This window comes from Telopea speciosissima, unplaced genomic scaffold (genome assembly GCF_018873765.1).
Source record: "Telopea speciosissima isolate NSW1024214 ecotype Mountain lineage unplaced genomic scaffold, Tspe_v1 Tspe_v1.0116, whole genome shotgun sequence".
Taxonomy (NCBI): Eukaryota; Viridiplantae; Streptophyta; class Magnoliopsida; order Proteales; family Proteaceae; genus Telopea; species Telopea speciosissima.
The window spans coordinates 24,867-41,145 of record NW_025317452.1 but is presented as its reverse complement, the minus strand read 5'-3'; the positions used below and the strand labels follow the sequence as shown (position 1 = coordinate 41,145).

The 16,279-nt window shown below is 42.4% G+C and overlaps 1 pseudogene; it reads left to right on the top strand.

Annotated features, from left to right (window-relative positions):
• Positions 1–16,279, top strand: part of LOC122647674 — a 59,491-nt pseudogene that overhangs the window by 18,461 nt on the left and 24,751 nt on the right.

The following is a 16,279-nucleotide window of genomic DNA, read 5'->3' as shown; positions in this document are numbered from 1 at the left end:
TATTTTTCCCATTTTACCCCTCCCTTTTAACTCTTATCGCTTTTAGGCCGATTTTCTTTTGTTGCCAGAATTAACCCCTCCTTCCTATATCGATCACGTTGTGTAGTTACTAGTTAGAGTCTTATTTCCCATTATACCCCCACCCTATTCACGTCTTACACTTTATTTTTTGTTACTACCCCTAGTACCCTTGCCCCCTTGATGCAGTTGCACTTCCTTGGACCGACCCAAACCCATTTGGGTATCCATGCGTAGATGAATCGGGTCCATCTGGGTATTTGGATTATGTAGGGTAGTTAATTTATTTATGTTAACAAAACTGGAATTGAGAGAATGGCTAGAATAATCGATGTGATTTTTTTGGGTGAATAAGAAATTCATTACCAAAGAGAAGGAGAAATTACATAGCCCCCAGAGGGGAGCAACAAAGCAAAAACAGAGACCAGCCCTTAAAGAATAGGGGCCGGTTCAACAAGCGTTACAAAAGTGAGGCCCCAGGAAACAACAATGCACCTGTTCCTTGGGGAGTCAATACAAGAAGAAGGTGGAGCGGAGGCTAGTTTGGCCTTAATTTCAAAAGAAATGGAATCCCAAATCTGCTGATAGGAGCGAGAGTTAGAGGTCCATTTCCTGATATTACGCTCCATCCAAATATGATTAAGCGAAGCACAAAAAGCAAGCTTCCCAACGGTGTCGCAGATAGAAGAGCCTGCATAAGTCATATCAATCCATATACACTCGCGGGAGAAAGGCAAGATTCTACGACATGCAGGCCAGCATTTGAGCAGGACTCCTTTCTAGATAGCTTTGGCAATAATCGATGTGATTATTCAGCCCTCATATTTATAACTTTCATAAAATAACAGAATTACATAACCCCATATAGTCGACCATACTAGCTATAGGGAAATAACAACAGAAAAAATACCAAAAGTACCCTGATAAGATCGGATAACACATCTCAACACTCCCCCTCAAGTTGGGGCATAGATATCACACATGCCCAACTTGACTAAACTAGGATAAAACAACTTCCTACTCAACCCTTTGGTGAAGAAATCTGCTGGTTGATCTCCAGACTTCACAAAAGGGATACAAATCTGCCCACTCTCTAACTTCTCCTTGATGAAGTGTCTGTCAATCTCTACATGCTTGGTACGGTCATGCTGTACTGGATTGTGGGCAATGCTAATCGCTGCTTTGTTTTCACAGTACAACATCATTGGAAGATGAACAGAATCACGGATATCTAGGAGTAAACTCTGAAGCCACAATAACTCACATATGCCCTGGGCCATGGCACGGAATTCAACTTCAGCACTTGATCTTGCCACAACATTTTGTTTTTTACTCTGTCACGTTACCAGGTTTCCTCCAACAAAGGTGCAATAGTCGGAGGTTGATTTCCTGTCTGGATTACCACCCCAATCAGCATCTGTGTAAGCCTCAATGCGAAGATGGTCATGAGGAGACAAAAGGATCCCTTTTCCTAGAGCTGATTTCAAGTAATGGAGAATATGGAGAACGGCAGCCATATGAGTGGAATAGGGATCATGCCTGAACTGACTTACTAGGCTTACAACAACGGCAATATCTGGTCTGGTGTGGGAGAGATAAATCAGTTTTCCCACCAATTGTTGATATCTGCCCTTATCAACAGGTTCTCCATCCTTCTCTTGTAGACGGGTAGTAGCTTCCAAAGGAGTGTCACCAGGATGACAGCCAAGCAAACTAGTCTTTGATAGTAAATCTAGAACATACTTTCTTTGGGAGAGAAAGATGCCCTTTGGAGAACGGGCAACTTCAATCCTAAGAAAATATCTTAACTGTCCTAGATCTTTTATGTCAAATTCCCGTCCCAAGAAAGCCTTCAGGTGAGAAACTTTATTTGCATCATTACCAGTCACAACTATGTCATCAACATAAACTATAAGAAGAGTGACCTTTTCTCCCTTTCGCTTGATGAACAGAGTGTGATCAGCATTACTTTGTTTGTATCCATAGGAGACCCTGGCTTTATGAAACTTACCAAACCATGCCCGTGGGGATTGCTTCAACCCATATAGTGCTTGCTTTAGTCTACAAACTTTCCCATGGTTCTTGTCAGAGGAAAAACCTGGAGGAACTTCCATCTAAACCTCCTCTTCCAGCTCTCTATGAAGGAATGCATTTTTTTACATCCAATTGCTGTAGATCCCAACCAAGATTGACAACACAAGACAGTAAAACCCTGACAGTGTTCAACTTTGCAACTGGGGCAAATGTTTCCTGGTAGTTGATCCCTTAAGTCTTGGTGAAGCCTTTGGCCATAAGCCTGGCTTTATATCTATCCACTGTACCATTTGACTTTTGCTTGACAACAAATACCCATTTGCACCCTGTTGGTCTCTTACCCGAAGGAAGAACAACTAGCTCCCATGTCTCATTTTTAAGTAAGGCCGTCATTTCTTCCATCATGGTTGCTTTCCACTTTGGATCTGTGATCGCCTCTTGCCAATTCTGAGGAATAGAAACAGAGGAAAGAGAATAAACAAATGCACAATAGGAAGGAGATAAAGCATCATAGGAAACAACATTGGAGATGGGGTGTTGGGTGCAAGACCTAACGCCTTTACAGACAGCGATAAGTAAATCAAGAGAAGGATCCTTACCAGGTGATGTAGCGGGCTCTGAATCTGGATCAGGTGCAGACAATTGTAGAGGTGGTATGGTAGTGGTGGCAGTCTCAACCTGTCCTGTGCACTCCTGGGTATATACTTTATCAACAGGGATTAGACTGACTGATCTACGCCCCCCTGATGAGGAACCACTGTAGGAGTTGAAGTTAAGGAGGGCTCCCCCTGAATAGGAGCCGGAAGAATAGCAGACACGTCTTCAAAAACCTGATCCTACTCCCCCTGAAGAGGTGTCTGGGAATAGTATGGTAAGGATTCATGGAAGACAATATCCATGGAGACAAAAGTACGGCGAGTAGGGGGATGATAACATTTGTATCCTTTCTGGGTCGCAGAATAGCCCAGAAAAATACACAGAATGCTCTGTGGATAAAATTTCCCATGAGGATGATGATTGCGGATATAGCAGACATAACCAAAAACTCTGGGGGGAACCACAAAGGATGACGAACACTGAAGGAGAGGAACGGGGGAATGACCTTCAAGGACACGGGTAGGCACACGGTTGATACGGTAAGCAGCGGTAAGAATGGCATCACTCTAGTATTGGGAAGGGACCTGCCGTGCAAACATAATGGCTCGGGCTACCTCAAGGAGATGTCGATTTTTCCTCTCAGCAACCCCATTCTGGGCAAGTGTGTTAATATAGCTGGTTTGATGGACAATACCATGGGCGGCCAAATAAAGTTGGAACTGACCCTACTTGTATTCTTTGCCATTACCAGTGCGTAAAATGCGCAAGGTGGCATGGAATTGGGTCTGAACCATACGATGAAACAACTGAAAATAGTGGAAGACCTCACTTTTATGGCTCATCAGGTAAACCCAAGTGGTACGAGTATAACAATCTATAAAGGAGACAAACCATCTATGACCAGAAATGGAATTACAATGGGCAGGGCCCCACACATCTATGACGAGATGAAGGTCAGGTGACAAGGTAGACTGTAAATGATGATCTGTAGAGGAAGCCGAATGCAAAGGAGAAGGCTGACCCATGTCAAGGACATAGAGACCACCTTGCAGCTTACCAGCCCCAATCGTGTGCCCCGTTTCCAGATCCTGTATAACACAATGAGAAGGGAAAAATGTCAGTTTGCAGTTCAGATCTCTAGTAAAACTACTAATAGAGATAAGGTTGGTAGAAAATGAAGGAACATGCAAAACAGATTTTAAGGAAAGGGTAGGAGTGCAGCGTATGGAACCCTTCCCATTAATAGGAGAAAGGGAACCATTGGCTACTCGAACACTGTCTTTACCAGAAGATGGAGAGTAAAGATGAAACACAAGGGAGGAGCCAGTCATATGGTTAGTAGCACTGGAATCAATAATCCAAGGATTGGATATAGCCGGTGCACATAGACTATTGACTGGAATACCTGAGGCAAAATGAGAACCAGGATTGGCAGCAGGTGCAGGCGGCGTAGTAGGAGCAGCGGAAGAGGCCTGAAGCATGCGACGAAAAGCTAGGAGCTCATCCTGAGTAAGCCCAATGTTAGATGAAGGGGGAGGGGAATACTATCAGAAGAAGATTCTCCAAGGGAAGAAGCAGCCGAACCACTTGTAGACGCCTGATCTTCAGAAAAGAGGCAAAATCTTCAAATCCTAGACAGTCCTGCAGCTCCCATCGATCTGAAAAAATGGCATAATTGGAGGTAGGTGGGGCAGCAGCTAGATCATTATGATCACCCCCTTAGTGCTGCCCTGATGTGAGAAGAAGAACCAAAAGAAGAAGAGGAGAGAAGCTCGAGAGAAGGGAAGGGAGGAAATTCGAATGAGGGGAGGGTGGTGGGTTTTGAAAACCTAGATCAAAGGTTATTTGGCTCTGATACCATGTTAACAAAACTGGAATTGAGAGAATGGCTAGAATAATCGATGTGATTATTCAGCCCTCATATTTATAACTTTCAGAAAATAACAGAATTACATAAATAACCCCATATAGCCGACCATACTAACTATAGGGAAATAACAAAAAAGGAAGGAGCTTCTGCCATGAATGGCTTCAGGCCCATTGCCCTTTGCAACTTGCTCTACAAGTTTATAGCCAAGATCCTTGCCAGAAGACTTAAAGGTGTTGTGGACCCGTTTGTTAGTGACAACCAATCTACTTTTATTCTTGGCAGAAATATTGCAGACAACATCCTTTTGTGCAATGAGATTGTGAGAGGATTTGAAAGGAAAAACCATGCTCCTTCTATTCTTATGAAGATTGATATCCATATGGCCTTTGACTCGCTCAGGTGGGATTTCATTGCTCAAGTTATGATCAAGATGGGGTTCCCTATGGTCTTTGTCAATTGAATCTCCTCTTGCATCTCGACACCAATGTTCTCGGTTCTGGTGAATGGCAGCCCGGTTGGCTACTTTGGTGCTTCAGTGGGTATTCGCCAAGGCTGCCCCCTCTCCCCCTGCCTGTTTACTTTGGCTTTGGAAGTCCTATCTAGAGAGATCCAGATTTGCACTGATCAGAAGCTCATCTCCCCAATGGCCAAGTGCAAAGCTCTCAAGCTTACTCATTTGGCTTTCGCAGATGACTTGATGTTTTTCTCAAAGGCATCGTTAGCCTCCCTTGAATCCATCTTACTCTGTCTTCAGCACTTCCACGAGCTCTCTGGCCTCCGCATCAATCCGGCCAAGTCTTTATTATTCTTTGCAGGAGTTTCAAAGCTTGACAAATCAGCCTTCTTGGAGAAATCTAGCTTTCTTGAAGGCCGTATGCCTGTCAAATACTTGGGCCTCCCTTTGATCCCGACAAGGCTCTCTGCTCATCACTGCACCCTTATGCTTGATCTTATCAGGAAGATGCTTCAGTTATGGAACGGCAAGCTTCTCTCCTACTTTGGCAGATTGGTTCTCATCAAATCAGTTCTGGAATCGTCTTACATTTATTGGTCAGGCATCTTTGATCTTCCTCAATCTGTTATTAAAATCCATGGAGTCCCTCATGGCCTCCTTTCTTTGCAAGGGCTCTGGATCAGCTAGATTCCTGCACCCTACCAGCTCGGCAGCTGTGTGTCTCCCTAAAAATGAAGGTGGCCTTGTCATTCGTAGAATAAAAGATGTGACCAATGCGGGTATCATCAAGCTCATTTGGAAGGTTACCTTAAAGCAAAAGAGCATCTGGGTCAACTGGTTATATTCAGGCCTTCTTAAAAAGGACTCCATCTGGATTGCTTCAGCCATCTTCGACGCCTCTTAGGTTTGGCGTAAGATCCTAGCTAGCCATCTGCTGGCCCTTCAAGCAATTCGCTCTAGTATTGGTGATGGGCGCTCCACCTACCTATGGTTGGACCTTTGGCACCCTTTGGGAATCCTTCTCCAGTTGGTCTCTGCAAGAACCATCCATGCTTTGGGTCTCCACAGGCTTTCTCTCGTGGCTGATATTATTGATCAAGATGGCTGGTCCCCTCCTCCCCCTCCCTCCCTCAATCACATCTGGAATGAGCTCCACTCCATCACTAGGAAGCCTACTCATAGAGGTGATTATGTTACTTGGAAGACCAGCTCCTCTTGCTCCTTCTCATCCAAGGCTGAATGGAATCTCATCCGTCTGCATGGCCCTTTAGCTCCTTGGCGCAAACTGCTCTGGTTCAAGCTCCACATCCCTCGCCACTGCTTCCCAGCTTGTAGAATCTTCACCAAATGCCTCCCAACCCAGGCTTTTCTTCGCTCTAGATAGATCTCAGTCTCCCCTGCTTGTTGCCTCTGCTGAAACAATACTGCAGACTTGGATCACCTCTTTTTTGAGTGCCCTACCACTGCTGCCATCTGGAAAGGTATCCTCTCCAAGTGCTGGCCTTCTGGAAGAAGAATCCTCCCTTTCTCAAGGGAATGGATCTGGATTGACATGACCTTCCCAGGCAGCTCTATTTGTGACACGGTTGGCCGGTTAGCCTTTTGTGCAACTCTCAACCACATTTGGATGGAGCGCAATATCAGGAAATGGACCTCCAACTCTCGCTTTTACCAGAAGATTTGGGATTCCATTTCCTTTGAAATTAAAGCAAAGTTATCGCTAGCTCCTCCTTCCAGTTGTTTTGACTCCCCAAGGAACATGCTCATTGTTGATTCTTGGGGCCTATCAAATGTTTCTTTTGTTGTTTCAGCCGGCCGATAGCTAAGCTAGGGGTTGGCTTTTATTTTTCTTTCTTCCCTTCGGGGCCCCTTGTTTCTTTCTTCTCTTTTGGTAATGAATTTCTTATTCACCAAAAAAAAAAAAGAAAATTACCTCCATAGAGGATCTTCCTGGCATAAATCCGAATTGGTTTTCCGAAATAGTAGTCTTCTTTCTTAGGTGAGTTTCAATAACCCTCTCCAATAACTTCATCGTATGGCTCATTAACTTTATGGCTCTATAGTTATTGCAATTATGTATATCTCCTTTGTTTTTATATAGATTAGGACCACAAAGCTTCTCCTCCATTCATCTGGCATTTTCGTAGTGATCATGATCTTCTTAAACAACTTGTTTAGCCAGTATAGACCATAAGGTCCTACGTTCTTCCACACTTCAATTGGGATATCGTATGGGCCTGGAGCTTTGCCTACTTTCATCTTTCTTATCGCTTCTTTTACTTCAGGCATCATAATTTTGTGTATATATCTATGCGAAGAGGTGTCCCTATGAATGACGGTTTTTGCAGCCCTGTCACTCGTACAAGTACAGTGAACAATACATATGTTATAGACACCCTAGTCTTCCATGTCCTAACAGTACAATACTGTGAGTCTGTGACTGTCTACTAATATGAACTATGACGTGTTGGATCGAGTCCACTCATGGTCCGATGGAGCCAACATGCATTGTCCTCTGTCTGTATGACATATAAATGCCACGTCATAGTGTTAGAGAAACGAGAATAGGAGTTTGACTTCGGACCCTAGCATAGTTGTCACGATGTCACGGCGATCCAAGTCGGTGGAGGGGTGTCATGTCGATATATCGACATGTCGCTCGCCATGGCATGTGTCGACCATGTTTTATTTTTTATTTTCTCTATTTTTAATGTTTTAATAGATGTATACTCGAGCCATGTTTTATTTTTTTCTATTGTTTCTCAAGTTTTAAGAAGAAAATTCAGAAATCGAAGAGGGAAAGAAGAATTTGAAGAGGGAAAGAAGATAGGAAGAAGAAATCGAAGAAGAAATCGAAAGAAATCGAAGAGGGAAAGAAGAAATCGAAGACAGGAAGAAGAAATCAAAGAGGGACGCCATGGCGTAGGTCGCCATGCAACCTTCTCCAGCGCCAGGACGCCATGGCGGCGCCATGGCGACGCCATGACAACTATGGACCCTAGGTTCGAGAACTTGGTTTTGGTATTGGTTTCGCCCAACTAAAAAAACGAGTTGGTGCATATTTTTTTGTTTGAACTTGATTGATGGTTTCGGTGGGTTTTTGACCTAGTTTTTTCCATGAAACTTGGTATACAGCCTATTGTGGGCCATTTAAACACAATGACACTATCATACTTTCCAAAATCAAAGTCCAAATAGGAGTTTAACTTCGGACCCTAGGTTGGTAGGTTACGACGTACTAATAGACTCTATTCTACATATAATTTGGTAATAGAAAGCAATCAAAGCTTACAATTAAAGTAAAACAACTTAAATAATCATTAGAAATATAAAAGTGTAAAATACATCAATCTTAACATATACCTCTATCTATAATTCCACGCCATAGTTTCAAAGCAAGTTAACCGTTGCATTTGATACATAGGTTTCCCAATTCCCATGCCATAGTGCTGCTGAAGCATCGATTTACTCTTCCACATAATACATGAAAGTGTTGTCATAAACTGTTCAAAGGAACATGATCCTAGGGTATGGAAGAAGCGGTTGCGATGAGATCGATCCATAGCTACTGCTACCAGGCTGTTGAACTACCATCGGCATGTATGGTTGGGTTTGGATTATGAATATGTCGTCCGCAAAACCTGACCCATTGCTCCAACTGCCAAACTCATGTGCAGAGTGTACTAACTGCGGTTGCCTAAACTGACCATAGCTACTATATTCGGAACCGGTGCTCTCATGGCGATAATCATAGTCATACAGAGGCTGAGATGCATGCCACGACTGACGCTCACTAGTAGTATCTATACTCATGTTTCCGAAACTTTCAAGCATGGTCTTTATGGTCATGACTGTCAATCGTAACTCCTCGTCCTCATCATGAGCTTGTGACTGTCTGTGATGCGGGCGTCTCTTGTACGTAGTGGGGCAGCATGGTGCTGATCCTGTGTGGCATGAGTAAATTGACTCTCACCTGTGTAACGCAGGCTCCGCCTCCATCTCTAGCCCATACTGGTACTGCTTGCTCATACCCTCATGACGATCATCATAATAACCACCACTCACCATGCCACCACCATCACCACCTCCATCACCACCTCCATCACCACCTCCATCACCACTAGTTTCCCCATCACCATTAGATGGCATCCCATCTGACTGGTGTTCCTCATCATCAACCTGGCCAGCCGGATTCTCAAAAGGTTGAGGCGACTCTGAATGCACACGGCCCTCTTCCGACATATTGTCATCCACATCAGTACCCATCCATAATATAATTTATAGATGAAAAAAAAAAGTGACTGCGTGAGGCCCTAAAGCATCCAATGGTGTCCAACATACCTAAAAGCTCTTCCAAACAATAACTATTGATCCTATTTTTTTTCTACAATTTTTTGCAGGAAATTCATTTTTTTTGGGGAAAATTTTAAACAATATTAACAGAAATTATTTTCAGACTCCATCTAGTCTTGGATCGGCTAAAGTTGTTTATCATATATGAATTGACACCTAACCACCAAGATTTGAACCTATTTTTGGAGAAAAAAAGAGTTTTGGGGAAAAACAGTTTACCTTGGAATCCTCCAAACTTCTTCGAACTTCTTTGGATTTTTTGTAGTTCTAGTAAATTCGATGATTGTTGACGTATCTCCGCACAATTTGGCGAGTTTTCCGTTGAAAAAGGGGATCAAAACCTAATTTTTTCAAGTTTCTTGGAGCTTCACTGTCGAGACGTCAGTCGAACCGTCTCGACCGAAACAGTACACTTTTTCTCTTTCTCCCTGCATCTCGTCTCGCCTTTTCAAGAAACCGAGTTATTACCGAGATCTTGGCAAGTTCTTGTTCCATGGATTCAACTCATGGTTGACCTCCTTGTGTGTACCGGCAGCTAGATGCCTCAGTGGGACATTGAACAGCAGCAACAATCATTCATTGATACAGTGTATCAATGCTGAAAACAGAGGAAAAATAGAAAGAAGAATGAAGAGAGAAAATGGAATGTAGAAGGAGATATGAGCAAGGCCTCTCACCTATGGCCTAAGGTCAGTCTCTCACTCACCCTAATGGCATCACACCACTATTGCAAGGAATCTCACCATGCATATTGTATCTTACAGCAAAGGCAAACAAAAGGCAGACTTTTCTTAACTTCATAATTCGTGGGATTGGACTCGTAAGGCCCTAATAATATATAGAAGGAACTCCCTTCAGAAGGAAAGTAATAAAATAGAAACTACTTAAATAGAAAGTAGCCTATTTCTACCAAATGTCCAAAATAGAAACTAATTACTTGTAGTAACTACTAGTAAGAGAAATAGAAGCTAGAAAATAGGCCCCCACGCATGGACTTCTTTAAAGGACTGATTGATCTTTAAAGGACTGATTGATGGACTATACTATTGCTGGAAGAAGAAAGCCAGCAGAAGACAGCAGGGAAGCAATGGCCGGCTGGACTGGGATGGAGACAGTAACTGGCTGGGCTGAGTTAATTTTGTTAGTAGTTAGTTTTATTTTTTAATTGGGAATAGCCATCAAGATTTCCTAGCTTGAATAGGAGTTTAGCTATTAGTTGAAGTTTTTAATTCTCAGCAAGTTTGTAAACACTCAGTCTGAATTTCATAGTTGGAATTGGATTTCTTTTAAACCCTATAAATACTGTATAGCTTTTCAGCCAGTTACAATTTGATTAATAAAATTCGAGATTGGCTTGCTGCAAGACAACTGTGAGAAACAGTGGGTGAGAGACCCAGACCTGAGAGAGGTCGATTGTTCCTAAATTCTTCTTCTTCCTCTGTTCTACCACAAGCTACATCCTTATCTGAAATCTGATCAATAACTGTTGTTGCTGACTGGAGATCGACAACTTCATTCAACAGATTTGAGTTGTCTTTTCTCTCAACAACATACTCCAACCCATAGGCGAACTTGAACAGTGTTTAATCTCTGGTTTACAAAACTTGCGGATGCTTAGTTTTCCTTGTGTTTTCTGCATATGGTTGATCCTTGGTTGACTTTGGGACATGAAAGGCCTCCCCTAGGGTGCAACTCGACCTGGGTTTAGAGTCTTGTGGCTTTTTGTTATTGGACTGCTATTAAAAATCACCTCAAAACTGCAAATTTAGGATTTCAGAATTTTGATAAATACTTCCTAATCAGCCATCTGATTGATTTCTAATCTTCGGGTTCCAAACTTGAAGGGTATCCGTTGGCTTGGTTGAACTTAATTTGATTTTTTAGTCAATCTAGGGTTTTCGGGTTCCTATCTGAGAAGGGTTTTGACTTAGGATCCTATCTGGGAGGCTTTTAGAGTTATTCCAATTTAACCCCCCCATCATTAAGTGTGGCCCATTAAGTGGACCGAGCACAACAAGAAGGGCCCAAACTGGGATGCTCGATGGGCGAGCCTCACTGGCCCTTCTCTTCTTCCTTCTTCGATCCACATCAGAGATGGTTTGATGATATGCAGGAAAGACAAATGTATTGAGGAGTGAAGAAGTGCAATTCAAAGAAACTATTAAGTACCAGTGGAGCGGGTAAGAGGTGTGAATCAAGGTGCTTCCAAAACTTTCGATGACTTGTGATTTAGCAAAAGATGTCTCTGTATAGCGTAAAATAGTGGCATAAGGTAGTTGTTGTGATAAAGCTTTGTTTTAGTTTAGACACAACTTTTCAGGGGTACTTTTGGACCATTGCTATTCTGATGCATACAGATTGTAGATTGCAAGGCAGTGTATAATAGCATCAGCAGAAACTAGAAAGGCTTCCCGACATAAATCTTGATATAAATATACTTCAGATTAATGCTGTTTTCCGTTTTCCCTTTTTAATACTGCATTGAACCTTGCAACTTTAGTGACCAACTTTGCCAACGTCCACTGTTTGTTACTGCTATGTGTAGTAGTGTTGGGGATGCTGTCTTTTGGTAGAAGCTTTGTACCGAGTTTTTTTTTTTATTTTTGGCGGGGGGGGGGGCACGAGAAGTCGGGGGGGGGGGGAGATTAGGAGGATGTTGCTTCCTTTTAGGGTAGGGACTGATCCTATCATGGCACTGCCACCTTGTTCCTTCTCCTCGCTTGACATCTACTTGGGTTTGACTGAGAAAACTATGATTCATGTCAAATTTCAGATTGTTGTTTTATATACCAGTTAATGGCTCTTTTTAAATACGTATTTTTCGTAAGCAGCTGGGTTGCTTCTTTTGGCCATTTGTTTGGTTGAAACAGTGTGTATATATATATATGGTAGAAGCTTTGTACTCGAGTTTTTTTTTGGGGGGGGGGTGAGATTAGGAGGATGTTGCTTCCTTTTAGGGTATGGACTGATCCTATCATGGCACTGCCACCTTGTTCCTTCTCCTTGCTTGACATCTACTTGGGTTTGACTGAGAAAACTGTGATTCAAGTCAAATTTCAGATTGTTGTTTTATATACCAGTTAATGGCTCACTTGAAATACGTATTTTTGGTAAGCAGCTGGGTCGCTTCTTTTGGTCATTTGTTTTGTTGAACCATTGTTTGCGCTATAAACCGAATTTTTTTCCCCCTCAATTGTAATAGTAATTGAATTTCTTTTGCTGGAAGAATAATTTCACCCATATTACCTATTTGATATTCTATTTTGAAAATGGTTGAATTTATTGGCTTTCACTGTTGTAGATAAATGATCGTTGCGAGTATCCTCATCAATTGGACCTTGATTGGGGTGGTGGAAAATATTTGTCTCCTAAAGCAAATCGGAGTGTTCGTAACCTTTATACACTTCACAGGTATTAGTTATATCAGGATTTACACTGTCTGGATTCGACCATTTAAATATTGATCATCGTTTGAGTGATGTTATTGGGTTGTTGAAATTACTCAGTAAACAAATTTCTTGCTTGATTGTTGTTTGGTGAGTAGTTTTGCATTTACCTAGTCTAACTATAATGTTCTTTTTTTTTTTTTACTGTATTATGTATTTTATACTCAAAAGTAGAATTTAGTTCTTATACTTCGATTTTATCAACAAAAATTATGCGGCTTTACTTTTAGGAATTACAATCTTCTTTCCCTTCATCCTGCCCCTTACTCATCCATGTTTGTTTTGCAGTGTTTGGGTACGCTGTATTTGTGGGTATGATGGACCTTATTATGCTTTTATCAGGCCAACCCTTTCTGATCAATGGTGTGTATACTATCCTTGAAATTGTGGTGTTTGTAATCATTGAACTGTTTTGAAATTTAAGAGTATTGCTGTGTGTTAGAATAATGTAATAAGTAAACCGTGGGGGTATTTTTGGGTTTTTCCCACTCCAACCGAGTCGTTGGTGTGGGGGTAATTGTGTAAGTTTTCACTCCTTTCTTCTATTATAAATAAAGAGGCTTGGATGTTCATTAATACATCCAACCATTGAGCTCTAATTCTCTCCTGTTAACATGGTATCAGAGCAGGTTTGAGATTGAGTTCAAATCCCTCTCTTTTTTCTCCCACTTCTTTTTTTTTCCATCAATCTCTTTCTCTTGTCTTTTTCTTTCATTGTTACAGGGCAGCACTAATGAGGTGATCCATGGATCTAGTTGCTGCCCCTCAATATCTCATTCATTAATGACCTAATTCTTCACAAGATCGATAGAAGTTGTGGCTGTTGTGCCTCTCCTACCTGTGATTTTTTAAGTCTTCAATTTGAGGACTGATTCCTCCTCTATCAGTGAGGATCAATTCTCCCTTTTTAGAAGATCCAGTAGTGATTTCTTGGACAAGCTTCTATCTTTCAGACTCTTCCCTCTATCGATATCAACGAATTTTAGGGTTTTTTTCAAAACCCTGACAATATCGATCTGGGGTTTCTGGGCATCTGTTGCTGCTGATTTTTGGAGTGTCTCACCATCATCTCAGGAGAACTCGATTTGACTGTTGGCCCCTTCTGCATCTTTTTTGATTGTTGTTTCAAATTGGCAGCCTCTTGCGATTTGGGTTTTGTCAAAACCCGGACAGGATCGATCTCTTTATTGGCTCAATTGTTTGGGCTGGTTTTTTGAGGATATTCTGGTCTACACGAGGACAACTCGATTCTGGTTTGGTGTATTTTTGCCGGCTGGTTTGTGAGATCTGTTTCACATCCATCTACATCGATTTCTTCAGTCACCATGACTGGTTCTGACATCTCTACTGCAAATTCTGGTTCCGATGGACAAGGTCGTAGTGAGTATATTCCTTTGGCTGCTAATACTATAAAATTGGATGGATCCAATTATTTGATGTGGTGTAGGACTTCATACCATGATATTGCTGGTAGGGGACTTACGGGACACATTACTGCCACTTGTGAGAAGCCGATTGAGATTGGTTCTGCCCAAGATCGATGGATCTCTAATGATTCCTTGGTTATGTCCTATTTACTTGGTTCTATGCAAGCTGATCTTGCTAGTGGTTATTTACTCTTGGACACTGCTTCTCAAATATGGTCTGCTGCAAAATTAACTTATGGACAGCTAGGGAATGATTCCCAAGTGTGTAAAATCCGGAAAAAGGTTCATGACACTACCCAGAAGGACCTCTCCATCTCTAACTACTATGCTGCCCTCCGCAGTTTATGGCAATAGTTAGATCATTCCTCTGATTATCAGCCTACCACTGCAACTGACATTGCTGCCTATCGGAAGCATGTGGATAAAATCAGAGTTTATGATTTTTTGGCTGGATTGAATGTTGAATATGACCAGATTCGAGTCCAAGTTCTGAGCAGAGTTCCTTTTCCTACATTGGAGCAGTCCTATGCCTTCCATTCTGAAGAAAATTGTAGGGCTGCTATGTTGCATACACCCCCCACTGACCGATCTGCTTTACAGACTGTTGCCACTGTAGCTCCCATATCTGATGGGTCTCTTCCCACTAGTGATTCTTCTAAAGGGACTGTGAAGTGTGAACACTGTCACAAGCCCTGCATGCACCCTTGGTTTCAATCAAGAGAGGTCAGGCCTACCAGAGGTTGCATGCCCATCCTGCGAAATAGAATTCACTCCTATACAAACACACAAGCAAATACAACTCACAATGTTACGTGGTTCAGCAGCAGTGTGCCTATATATCGACGAGATAATGCCCAATCTTGGTCTTCGTATATTACCAATACACTCCAACTCAATATAGTTTGACTGCTCCCACAGTCCAAGAGCCCCTACTCCTGCTTCTGACAGTGACATAACACTGCTAGGGCAACGACTCCCCTCCAGTCAAGCCCTATAATGTAAGGTGATTTAGAAGTAATTAACCCCATTAGGTTAAGCAACTCAGACAGCAACCAACTCTCCTAACCGCAGGCTTCTCGGGACTAAAAATCCCAGATTTTAGAGAGATAAACAGAATGTGAAAGCTAGAGTCAAGGCTAACTCTATTGTTCAGCTCTCTCAGCAGGATGGCTCTATTGTCAACACAGTGAAGGATATTAAGGACTTGGCTGTCCAGCACTTCAAAGGAATTTTCACAGGGCTGCAAGAAGACCATGCTACTGTCCCTAGCCATCTGCTCAACAAGCTTATCGCCCCTGAATTTCTAGATTCCTTAAGTGTTATCCCCAGAGAAGAAGAAATAGTGAAAGCTATTCACTCTCTCAAAGTCAATGGTGCTCAGGGCCCGGATGGCTTTAGTATGGGCTTCTTTATAGCTGCTTGGGACATCATTAAATCTGATCTTATTGCTACAATTGAGAGCTTCTTTATCAATCCCAACCAAGTCAATGGGATCAACCACACCTTTCTCTGTCTCATCCCCAAAAAAGAAGGAGCCATTGCTATGAATGATTTTAGGCCCATAGCCCTCTGCAACCTGCTGTACAAGTTTATTGCCAAAATCCTTGCTCGAAGGCTTAAGAGTGTGGTGGACCTATTGGTTAGTGATAACCAAACAACTTTCATTCCAGGCAGGAACATCTCTGATAATATCCTAGTGTGCAATGACATTGTTCGGGGCTTTGAAAGGAAGAATCACTCCCCCTCACTGCTATTGAAGATTGACATCCACACAGCTTTTGATTCTATTAGGTGGGACTTCATTGCTCAAGTGATGACTCAGATGGGGTTTCCTTTACCCTTTGTGCACTGGATTAGCTCTTGCATCTCTTCCCCTAAATTCTCAGTCTTGGTCAATGGCAGTCCGACAGGGTATTTTGGAGCCTCAGTGGGGATTCGGCAAGGCTGCCCTCTTTCCCCTTACTTGTTCACTATTGCCTTGGAAGTCCTCTCCAGACAGATCCAGTTTTGCACTGACCAGCAACTCATCTCTCCTATGCCCAAGTGTAAAGCCCTCAAGCTCACTCACTTGGCATTCGCT